This window comes from Idiotropiscis lumnitzeri, chromosome 9, assembly GCF_059441095.1.
Source record: "Idiotropiscis lumnitzeri isolate Australia: NSW breed Sydney's pygmy pipehorse chromosome 9, RoL_Ilum_1.0, whole genome shotgun sequence".
NCBI lineage: Eukaryota > Metazoa > Chordata > Actinopteri > Syngnathiformes > Syngnathidae > Idiotropiscis > Idiotropiscis lumnitzeri.
In genome coordinates, this window is record NC_142399.1 from 8081377 (window position 1) to 8093822 (window position 12446).

At 40.1% G+C, this 12446-nt stretch overlaps 1 protein-coding gene across 2 annotated transcripts in view; it reads right to left on the reverse strand.

The window, feature by feature from the left end:
- Positions 1-10872, reverse strand: part of marchf8 (membrane-associated ring finger (C3HC4) 8) — a 58841-nt gene extending 47969 nt beyond the window's left edge. For both annotated transcript variants that reach the window (XM_088304025.1, XM_088304023.1), the window contains exon 1: positions 10280-10872. The gene's annotated coding sequence lies outside the window, so the exon portion shown is untranslated. The remainder of the gene's footprint in view (positions 1-10279) is intronic.
- Between the last annotated feature and the right edge of the window lie 1574 nt (positions 10873-12446).

The window sequence follows — 12446 nt, forward strand, 5'->3', positions numbered from 1 at the left end:
TCAGTCTGCAACCAGGGGGTCGATTCACAACCAGGGTTACAGTTTGGGATTTTTCATTTAAGGTTTTTATTTCATCTTGAATTTTTTTTAATTCAGTTTCAATTAAGTTTTTTAAAAGCAATTTTGTAAGCTTTTTATTCTTGAAATGCCTGCTTTAGTTTGGTTTTAGTATTAGTTTTTTTTTTTTTTTAATTTAGAGTGAGAATTTGTGGAGGTCCAGTTTTTTTTTTGTTTTTTTTTAACACAACGGTCACTAAATATTATGTAATAAAGTAAACAATAATTACCAAACAACTGTTTGACCTTCTTCCTTCCGTATGGACGACCAGTCATACCAACTTAAATAATATTTAAAAATCAACCCCAGAAAGCTCATTTATGAAATTAATCAGCAAACGTTCAAATTTTAGCTTGCTGGTCATTTTTTTTTTCCTCCGCCCACAGTCTGCCTTTGTTTATTGGTGGGCGGAATCCACTTGCTGGTGATCAGCCTTGGCTGGTATTTTGGTTTAGCTCCTACGTTCTTTTTGTTTTTTGCTCTTTGCGTGCAATTCTCCTTCATGATCATCGGTCAAAATTATTTTTGTTGCTTTAGTGTAGTTCGCTTGCGTCTCACTCATTTTGTACAACTGGTGTTTGAACAAAGAATGCGGTTCTGTTGATTCTGTTCTGCATCGCGCGCCAGTCACCACACTGACGTGCTTGTCAAAAGGAATTGAAGCTAATAAACGATGTCGGGGTCGATTCTAAACTAGTTTGTTGGCTAAACAAGCAGACTTTGTTTGTACAAACCAAAGGCGGCAGTTCATTAATCGGGAGAGGGAGCAGCTGCTGATTCGGTTTTGCTGATAAAAGAAGTGAAAGAAAATGATTAAGCATAAATGATTCAAGCCGACAAACAAACGAGAGTTCAGGAGTTAAATCCGTCGCAACAACTTTAAGATGTCGATGAAAACATCCACGTTTTGACGTGATTTCCAATGTTTTCCCCCCAATGGAAGTGCAAAAATTCATTTCTTCCAGTTTCCAGTCTGCATTTGTGTTTCGTAATCAGATGATGGAAATAAATTAGCCTAATTTTTTCCCTTCCGATCCAGACGTGACTTTATTTTCTAGTCCGTCAAATGTCACCATGCATTTGCAAATAAACCTGCAAAGCATCCTTTCTTGATTCTATGCTAATGAGGCCCAATTAGGGCGTGATTAAGTCGCTTTCCTGGTGGTAAGAGACGTTCCGGAAGCGGGTGATTTCGGGAGAATGACGAGTCACTTTAGCCAATTTAGCATTGCATCTCCATTTGGAAAGAGAGAGGAAAAAAAAAAAGGAGAGCTTGTTGTTTCGCCATTAAAATTTCATTTTGACATGGCTACCAAAACAGGAACACCGTGTTGGCCCCGTGAACACACTTAAAAGTGGGTCACTGAAAGTTCAGCTCGGAGGGATGCGTCAAAAATAGCCGGCATCAAAACATCACGCCGTCGATTTGACATCACGTCCTCGATTCAAGCCGTCAATCTGTTTGATGGACTGCATCCAACATCTTTGCGCTCAAAGATATAAAAACACATTTCAACACGGATGCCTTTCTGTCACTGTCATATGCATTCTTATCACATTTTCTATGTTGCCTAGCAACCAACAGGTACACTATAAGGAAGAGATGCGTGCAGGGAATACATGGTGCAATCATGTGCGTTCTAAGTGGCCGTGTGCAAGGCAGGCAAAGACGTGGGGAAGGACATTTTTTTTTTGCAAACGTCATGCTGTGAAACGACTTAAGTGAAAACAACCCAATGCATATTATTATGTTGTCGCTGTCCTGTGAAGAAGAGGCTCAATTTTTTATTTTTTTTTTTTTTTTTTTGGGGGTTTAGTCACAATTTATTCACAGGACAGCAACATTATACAAATGTGTTTGAGCAAGTATGAATGTGAGGCAGGCAAGTGGCGAGGAACAGTTCTGTGTCAACAAGTAAAAAAAGGAGGTTAAACACCCTTTCCTACGATGACTTCACATTATGTACATTCAGTGTAAACAAATGTCATAAAGTGAAGGGGAATAAAGCTGTTTCGTTCTTAAAATGCACTTATATTGTTTTATTGCCAAAATGATATGTGAGGTAAAAGCAATTTTCTTTTTAATGAGCTTGAATACATTTGAATCGCTTTTGCGAGTGGAGCAAGTGGGTGTTTGTGAGGCAAGCAAGAGGTGAGAAAGGCCGTTTAGAGCAAACCGATGTCATGCTTCATTCTTCAAGTGGAGAAAAAGTGTGTTCTAGTTGTTTGGTTGTTCATCTAAGTTCTTACTACTTAGTTCTAAGATAGTAGACTTTCGTGAGCCTGATAATGCAATTTGGTTTCATAGACGTATAATTCTCTTGTTTTAATCTCTATTGTGGGCGGCAATTAAAAAAAAAAAAAAAGTGTTTTTCCACCATTTACTCCCAGTGACTTTTTAGTCCTTAATTAGCACATTCCAATTCCGGAATCTACTATAAAAAAAATAAAATAAAATATAAACTGTGTTCGCTGCAAAGGTCTAAGGTTAATGAACCTCTTCTCGCATGTTTTTACTCCTCCTCCACTTTTTTTTTTTATTTCCATACTTTTGAAATCAACAAAGCGAAACCGTGCACGCGGGTCTCACTGGCTGCACATTGCCAGCGGCGCATTTGATGAGTCGCGGAGTTGACACAATTGATATCAATTCCCCAAGTAGTGGAGTGTCGTTGTTGCGCGTGCATCGGAACATCACCCACATTGTTTGTCAACCTAAACAATGAATTATTCATGAAGTTTCGAGAAAGAGGAAAACAAACACCATTATTGATGTCACATAATGTGGTGCAGTGAAGTCATCAAATCGGCATTCTGACCTGTTTTCATCTCCCCGCTGCACTAAAGTGTATCCAAAAATGCAAAAATGTGAAACTAAAGTGGTCAGAACTGCAGCTTTTGCACCCCGGGTGACATAATTGATGGCAGAGAAGCACCTGGATGTTACGGCCCACCAATTTGAGCTCTGTATTAAATTCCCTTTCAAATCACTTCACTTCCATTTGAAAGAGGAATTCCTCTCCAAAGCTCACTGCTGGCATTCCGACTAATCCGCGCGGGATGCTTACACGTTGCGACACAGCTCAAGAGAAAGAAGGATTGGCGGAATGTTCAATTGCAAACAGGATCAGGTGGTAAACATGGGAAACTTCATGCGATACGGCGACGTCGGAACCTCAAACAAAAAAACAAATAAATGCATTATGTCGCATGGAATGACGTGCATCGTGTGCCAAATTGAAATTAGTACAACTTGGAAGTCACAAACAGATCATGTTGGACTTTGGAGGTTGCAGGTTGTGAACAAAAACGACATAATATTTATAATGCTGGCAAGTTTGTATTGCCACTTAAAGAAAAAAAAAAGAGAAAAGAGAAGTGGCTCCTTTCAGTGAGAGAAAGAGGAAATGAAAAGACCACTTTAATTCACTCTCAGACGACAAAGTGCACTTATGACATTTAGCCGAAAACACGCAGTTGCTTTGCTGTCACATTTTGGTTGCAGTCGTATTAAATCTCAAAGCAGAATAGCTTCCTAAATCCTTGTAAAGTGAAAATAAAAAGGAAAGTGTTGTTAACAACCCAATAATGAATTTAAAACAAAAAAAAAATTGCCAAGTGTGAAAAATGGAGCCATTTTTTTTCCCGCTCTCAAATGGTTCGGGCTTTCCTTCACACGGCAACAACGAGGCGCTCTAAAGGGGCAACACCGATGAGAAGAACCGAAAATCTCAGCACAGTTGGTTACCTAAATTATTTTTGGAGATTCAATTTATTTGTATTTTTTTTTTTGTTGTTGTTATTTAATCACTTTCAAGTGTTTGGTGGTCAACGTGATGTTTATGCTATGTGGCTAGTTTTCATTTAGTTGCTAATTCCGTTACTCAAATGAGAAGTTTCAGTACAATAAAACAATGAAGCAAAAATAATGCGAGATGTAGCTTGTTCAATATTTGTATTTTCAAATTTCAAATAAAAAAAATAAAAATGCGAGGTTTGACAGGGAAAGCTAAAATGGAAAATTTCAACGTTGATTTCCGGTTTTGCCAATCTGGTGGACAAACACTGCTCTGGGACGAGCCTGCTCTAATTCTAGATATGTGAAAAATGACCCAGCTTGACGAAAATCATGTTATCGTGACACGCTGATGTGACATAATAGCTCCTTTTTTTTTTGCAAAACTCCGTCTCTTACCTCACTCGATTTGAGTTGTGCCGCATAATTTTGCCTCAAGATTTAAAGTGTTGCCTTAAAAAGTCTGGATGAGTATTTTAGCCAATAACAATGAATACTAATTTTGTCACATACATTCAAGTAAGCCTGTTTTGTTCAAAATATTCGCTGTACCGGTTCGGTGCCGAAGGAACTGGCCAGCCACGTGACATTTCAATTAGCGATGATGTAATAAATTTGGGATTTTAGCCTATTTAATGATAGTGATCTTGGAGATTCGAGGATGCTCCTCCTGGTGTTTTGCACGATTTGGTAGAAATGTGATGGCACTTGTGCAACAGCTTGTGGAGTGTCATCACATGTGTCTGAATCCCGGTTCGGCCATGTTTGGGCGTGTTGCCGAGTCAGAACATATTACGTAACAGTGTGTCTGATCAGCTGGTAAAAACACTTCAAAGGCTTCCCCTTGCATGCTGACTACCAGCTCCAAGAAGGAGGCAAATTTTCAAAATAAGAAATTTGGGAACAGGAAAGTCGGGCGATTGCAATTTAAAAAATTGTCTTCTCTTGCATTCTAATGTCAGTTTTTTTTTTTTGTAGTTCAGCTTGCTGCAATTCATTCAGTTGTCAATACACTTAATTGTCAGTCAACAGTGAGACGAGGTCGAGGGGCGATGAGGCTTGGCACGTCGTTCCGTTAGATGCACTTTGTGTCACAAGGAAGCTTAGGATGTTTTCATTCACGTCGGCACGCCGAGTCTTGATTTAGACGCACGGGCCCCGCCCGCCCCTCAGCGAGCGTACGCAGCCTAACGGAACCGACGGAGGAGTCTAATTGGGTTGACAAAGTGAGGCCCCTCGTCCTCCATGGGCTTCCCTCGCCGCTCCTTGGCTGGGTTAACGGCCTTGGCGAAGCCGCAGCCAAAAAAAAAAAAACACAGTGACAACAAATGTTGATGCCCCAGAGGCAATGTGAAGCAAATGCTGCAGCCCGCATTTGTCTGGCAGGAGGCCGAATGCCTGACATAGTTCAAGGAGAACGACATACCTCACGGCTGTGTTTGTTTGGTTGTCAGTCTGCGGGGAGCAAAGGTTGCAAAAGTACTCGCCGTACTGTACTTAAAGGGCACGTCAACTCCAAAGAAATTCTTTGCAATAAAATGTTCTACGCGCTCTCATGAGTCCAACTAAACACGACATTCCGATGAATGTTTGTGCAATATGCGTTAAGCTGCAAAATCTACCCGTTTTTTAGCCATTTCATGAGGCGGCCATTTTGTCACTTCTATCGACTGAAAATGACATCACAGTTGCTCGGGGCTCAGGTCGAGACCAAACACGGCTCACCCATTTTCTCAGGCTAAGCAATGATTGTTCGTTTACCTGAGCCACTGTGATGTCATTTTTAGTCGATGGAAGTGACAAAATGGCCGCCCCCTGAGATGATTAAAAACGAGTGGATTTTATTGCTTTACACAATTTTCCTCAGAATGCCGTGTTTCGACTATTGGGGCTGCATACATTTTCTTCTAAAGATTTTTTTTGGGGGGGTTCACTTCCCCTTTAAGAAAAAGCATGCAAAAGAAGACTTGTCAAAAAGTGGTACTCTGGCACCATCTTGTGGCAGCTGCAGGCAATTTGGCCCTGAATTACTTGCGGAAGTTTGCTATTTGCGGACAGCGCGATGACTTTCGCCAGCTGTTCAAAGAGTTCATCCCATCACAAATTTAGAAAATTAAATACATTAATAGATCGTTACTTTGCCCAAGTGTCCATGATTGATATACGCTCCAACGTCCATCCCAAGCGCAGACTATGAACATAAATAAATGTTGCTTCCACTAGAAAGTCCCGTGATGGCCTGATGATGTCATCCAGCGCCGCCGCTACCTGCAGAGACGCCTCGGCCTATTCCGCTGAGCCAGCAACGGCGAGCGCTTGATGGATGGCCGGCGTCCAAAACACGGCCCCGCCTCCTCGTACTGTATCCTTCCATTGAAATGGGGACTACTTTGTGGTTTTCCCACTCACGTGTGTATGACATCATCCATTGAGTTCACTACGGACCGAGCCGCAGTGGGGAATATATCGAATTAGTTTTATTAGATTACTCAATCATGTGACAGCAGAAATACGGAGGCCTGTGCTGAGACATTTGATAATATTGTTAAACCAAACTCAAACAAAAAGTTCAGTGGGACATCATTGAGGACATTTTTTATTTATAATTTACAAGACGAATATAAGTTTATACCATTTTTTTTGCATCGTTGAACTCGTGCCGCGGCCATTCTGGTAAAATCAAAATTCCTTAATTCATTGAATGGAAATGACATTTATCCATTGCAGACCACCAAAAAACACCAACAAGCCACACTGTTGTATTTTTTATCAGTCAATCTAAAAATTCTGCCAAGCGTAATGGGAGGCGTGAAGCAACATCCAGATTAAAAGACGACGACTGGAACGGAAAGCACCGTGAACGTCCCCCTCTCATCCCCTCACCGCATCTTTGTTGGCAGTATCCATTTCTCTCTTCGTGGAATGCAATCAATAATATTTGACAGATTAAGCAGAAGAACGGATTGGCGGGGAGGAGGCAGCTTGCCAAGAGATGCTGAGTGAGCCAGACAACAGTCTGATGCTGACGTTTTGAAAAGAAGCTTGTGACCAAAATTTGAAGAAAAAAATAAAGAGGAAATTTCAATTGGAATTATCAGAATTTGGCTTGTGAGCTAAGATAGGGAACTGAATTGTTCAAACTAAATATAAAACGACGGGAATTTTAAATTCAAAACTACCGCACCAATTTGCCTTCAGCTAGCTTAATGCTAACATAGCATGCGGGTTGCCATTGACAGGCTCATGAAAAGTATCAATACTCGCAGTTTTAACCCTTTCAAGCAGCGGATATTTAAACACAAATGGCGCATCAACACAAGCTGACAGAAAACTATAACAATTCCAATAGACGTATTTTCTTTATCCTCTGCAAAAAAACAACTGTGACAATCAAGAGTCTCTTGCAATTAGGGTTGTGACAAATGTAATAATCGATTCATCTGTTAATTTTTTTATTAATCATTGAATTGGCTATAAAAACGTTTTTTTTTTTTAATATCCATCCCCTTTGTAATAAAAAAGACATTTACAACCCAAACATAAGTTATTTCTCATTTAGTTACTGGTTTGATTTATAACATGTCAGAATCGGAGAATTTTAAGTTAAACAATGGCTCTAATTGTTTCTTTGATTCGGAAATTATTTGATGATTGACTTAGTAATGGATTGTCTGTTAGCATTAATCGATTATTATTAATCATTGCACCTCTACTTACAATAGTTGTAAAACTACTGGTTTGCATCTGCATGACTACATTGGACTGCTCCCGGTGGCCAAGAAGAGCACAAAATAATTGTTTGTTTTTGTGGGAAACTGGAACGGATTAAAAGAGCTTCCATTTATTTCAATGGGGAAAGAAAATACTTTCATAAAGTAAGAGTTTTGACTTTTCATTATTATTATATATATTATTTCTTTTTTTGAAATGGAACATGTCTGTGAGCAGATTAACAATGAAAATGTCATCAGTTTGACTGAAGAGGTTTCGGCAGCGTACAATGGAAGCTGTCAAACTCCTCTGTCGCATTTTGTCAACGACGTCGGGAGACGCTTTGCACCATGGCCGGCTATTGTGCACAACAATGGCGGCAGCCAGCGGCTAATGGAGCCTTCATGTACTCGGGATTGCGTTCTTCCCGCCTCGCAATTACTTCCCTCCTTAACGCACCTCAAAAGACAGAAAGCGCAGAGTTCATTTGCAAGCTCACAATAGCCTCAGCGGGCGCCTTCAGTCTTTGACTCTTCTTTCTCGTCGCAGTTTTCAAAAGCATAATTACGACCGCTCGCGTTTTCTGTTCCGTCAGGCTTGCGGACGCCTTCAAAAATGGTCGCGAGCAATTACGATTCTCAGCAGCACGGTGGCAGCGCAGCACTACTTTGGTCGAAAAATGGAAATCAAGGATATTAAGCAAATACTCAAAAAGGCTTGGAGTCTTTGCTTGATATCAAATTGGGTTCAAATTGACTGTTGCGCGACTAGTTTCCGGAATTTCAGTACTTACTCAAAATCATACAGTGTGAAGTCCGTGCACTAGTGCGCCCTTTATTCTCATTTGACAAGACATTTTCGCGCACTGGTAAAATGACAAGGGCGCAGTCGTATTTTATTATTCAAGTTTTTTTCCACTACTGTTTGACATTCCTACACAGGAGTTTAACTTTCATAGACTAGTTGTACAACTACATGTTACGAGTGAGGCAAAAAAAACCACTAATTGGGCAATGTGGACACTAATGATGTGGTTTTCGCCTTTCGTCTCCCACAACAGCGGCACATGTTTAACCAAAGGCAACAGCAATGATGTACCAAAGATGACAGTTGCATAATCACATTATTGACCATATCATCATACGATACTTTTTTTTAAAGGTGTAGATTTAAGACGACAAGTGGCGGCCAACCTGAAAAGTCCGGCCCATTTATAAAGGATTAGGCGCGGTACGCGGCAGGATGAAAGATGATCCCTGCAGCCCGGTGCTGAAAGGCGAGATGCGCGCTAACAATCAGCTGGAAGCCAAACCACACTCCATTGATTTAGGCACACATTGGCCGCAACACTACCTATTATCGCCGATCCGGAGTGTGTACGGATGATGCTCAATTTCAACCAACAACCCTCCACAGTACTTGAGGGTGTCCTCGCAGCTCAAATAGAAACTTGGTTCTGCCAAAATGAATCATGTATTGCTACAACAGAACGTAACAAAAACATACATGGAAAAGTAGCTATAGTGAATACGGACAAGCGAGTGCAACGAATAGGAACCCTTATCAAAAATCAGGGCAATATTTCAAATTGACAGCGCAGAAAACGCACAAACTAATAAGATTATAATTCAATGACTCGTTTGGTCTACATGTCAGGAAATAAGATAAACTGTTGATTGATTTACTAAGTAAAGGGTGCTGTGTTTTGACTAAACACAAAAATAATCTGTCTGCTTCACTGAAGGACCACATCAGAATATTTACGGTAGAGAGGGCAAAATGACAAGGATTTGGACAATTTTCGATAACTCCCAACAATTTATCTTTTATCAAAGTAATGAGCACTTCATTTAATTAGAAAAAACTAATTTAGTTATTTAATTGTTGACCCGCTAATATACATATTTGTATCAAACAAACTGAAGAGAAGAAAGAAAAAAAAAAGGAAAAAGAACAAACTATGATGGGTGCATGCAAGTCACAAAAATCCCAAATAAATCTGGAATTAAAATTTTAAAACTAAGTCAATTTTCAAAACTATACATCTTCCAATAATTGCAGCATGGATGTTTAGCAATACAAGCGATCCATGACAAAACCTTAAATGAGCCTCTAGTAAGAAAAAGAAAATCCTTGCATTAAAAACAACATTTTCCCTTGACGGTTCATCATTATCATCATCATCATCCCATGTAACATTAAAGCCTTTGTTACACACTCCAGAGAAGCCAATGAAATGTAATATGAAACCTTTTTCTATACATGCACGCCTGCATCCCACCAGGGACTGAAACATGCCCCTCACCCTCCATCCATCCATCATTCTTGCATCCACTCACCACTTGCAGTTTCAACGAGACCCAATACAAGAGTTGTATGGAAAAAAAAAAAAAAAAACTGCAGTGCATCATACTGGGGGGAGTTGCGAAGATTTTGCAGGACAGGGGGGCAACCAAACAACCCCAATCATAAATAATTCACTTAATCCTCCCTCGTGTGCATCAAAAGTTGGCATTTTTTTAATTTGTCTGTATTGGGAATTCAATTGTATTAGAAGCTATTGGGTTGTGCAGATGTACCGAATAAAATGTCCAGTCAGTTGCATCGAGTGGGAGCCTCGAAGAATAATTAGAAAATGACAACGTAATAAAGAAACATATTTTTTAATACTTTGTTATAAAAACGACGTCAAATACCTTAAATGTTTCGCCTACCTTTATTTGCCACGAAGATGCTCGATTAATATCCAATGACTCCCGTCCCTCAATCCGGAACCGGTGGACCGACCAACAGATACAAACGCAGCCGTCCTCCTCGCCTCTTCCTCGGCGTCCGGCGGTCTCCGCGCACGGTGCTTCTCTTGTCGTCACAAAGTCCAAAGGGGGACTCGGGTCGTCGCGAGTCGTGCGTGGCCGTGATGTTGTTAGAAATGAACGTCAGTCGCTCGGTAGTCGAGCATCACGGAGGAGCTGCGTGTGGAGTCGCGTCACCCACTTCCGCGTTCACGTGGAAGTGGAAGAAGAGCGGCGAGGAAGAGGAGCACGACTACCAAATAATACAAAATATACCAAAAGAAAAATAAAAGAAGAAAAAGGTAAAGGTTCCAAATTAGTGAGGGTGAATACCCACCTCCACCTCCGCCCAAAAATGACGACTAAGCAAATGTATCTTCTTTTTTTTTTTTTTTTAAATACCTGACGCAAATAAAATGGATAACTAACACTGACAGTCAACGTCACATGTATTTATTTTAAATAAAACGTGTATCATTTTCATGATGATAAAAGCAAAGTAAGGACATTTTGTTTATAACGCACATTTCATACCCAGGTCTCCCGAATGTGCTTTGTCATTCACACAACCAAAAGCACAACACCTTTTTTGTTTTGTTTTTTACAAACCATTTACAAACAGAACATCTGGCAGACATTCAAAGGCAAAGCAAATAGGGAAAATATCTTTTAAAAATTTCAAAAAGAACACTTATTTACAAACAAAATTTATAAAGCAAAGGGGCTCGTTGGTAGCTTTCAGAAATGACCAAAATACCATATTGTGAAACTGATTTTAAAAATGCATAAAATATCTTAATCAAAAGGAATGTGTGTGTTGGGGGGGTACGTTTTAGAGTAGGAATTAAAAGCAGTTACTTATTATTGTCAATTTGCATGCAGCATATCAGCTCAATGCTGCTTCACCTTGTTTGCTTTGAAACTTGGGCTCCATTATTTGATCCAAAACAGTTAAGTTTTTTTAAGGAGTGAAAAGCAAGAACTTGAAAATTGATGAAACGGGATATCAGCTATGCCCCTTACTACCCATCAGCAAGCTAGAACTGCATTAGGGAAATTCTCAAATCCTGACATGTCATTGCAGTGTGGTGCTTTCCAGTTGTGTCGTTAATATGAACCGATATCAGCCTTCTCTCTGGGCATCCTTGTAGCCAACAGCTAGTTAGGGGCCCTGTTACAGAGACACATTCGGGCTTCTGTTAGAAAGCAACCAATATCACAAAAAGCCTGCTAGAACTTTATTTAACATTAATCAGAGGTACTTAAAATTGTGGCAGGTGGGTGCTCTCTCCCAATTACCAAGATTTGCGCAACCACATTTTTTGGTAATTGAAATGTACAGGTAATAGTTCACATAACTAGGGGAACAAGTTTTGAAACAAACTATCTTGGTCTCTGTTTTGAACTGTAACCCAAAACGGATATTTGAACAGGGGTGTGTAGACTTATGGTCAGCAGGACAATCTAGACTCAAGTTAGTTATTAACCGGAGGAATGTTGCAATCTCTCATCTTTGCCCATATATGCGAAACCTGTCCTTGTGTTTGGCCTGATTACGAATGCACAGGCGACGACGACGTGCTTGGAGCGAGACAACGGAGCCTCTGTTCTCCCAACTGAAGTGAGTTTGCCAAATTGACATGCGTGTTATGTGCCTTTGGTGTCAGAAGGATGCATGAAATCCAGGGATAAGGATCAGAAGGTGTGCGGAGGCACATTTTCTGTGGTTTGTTGTAACAGTTTTAACAAATTATACTTTAAATAAAAAAAATAAGAAATAAAGCTAATACTAAAACAAAAGCTAAATTTTGAAATAGATAAAATCAAACAAACCCACTTAAACAACTAGTTAAAACTAACTGAATTTGAAAAACATAAATCAAAACAGTAAAAAAAAGCCTAATAGTTATTAAAACTCTAACTGACCTTGGCGTGCAATGTGGTATATGACGGTCGAAGACTGTTTGTGCACTGGGCAATTATCTCAGAACCATAACACTGCAAAAACAAATGGCTGTGAGCGAGACCATCGTGATGTGACTCGGGTCAGGTTTTGTCTGAGACAGAGCGCAAACCCAGCACCACCAGC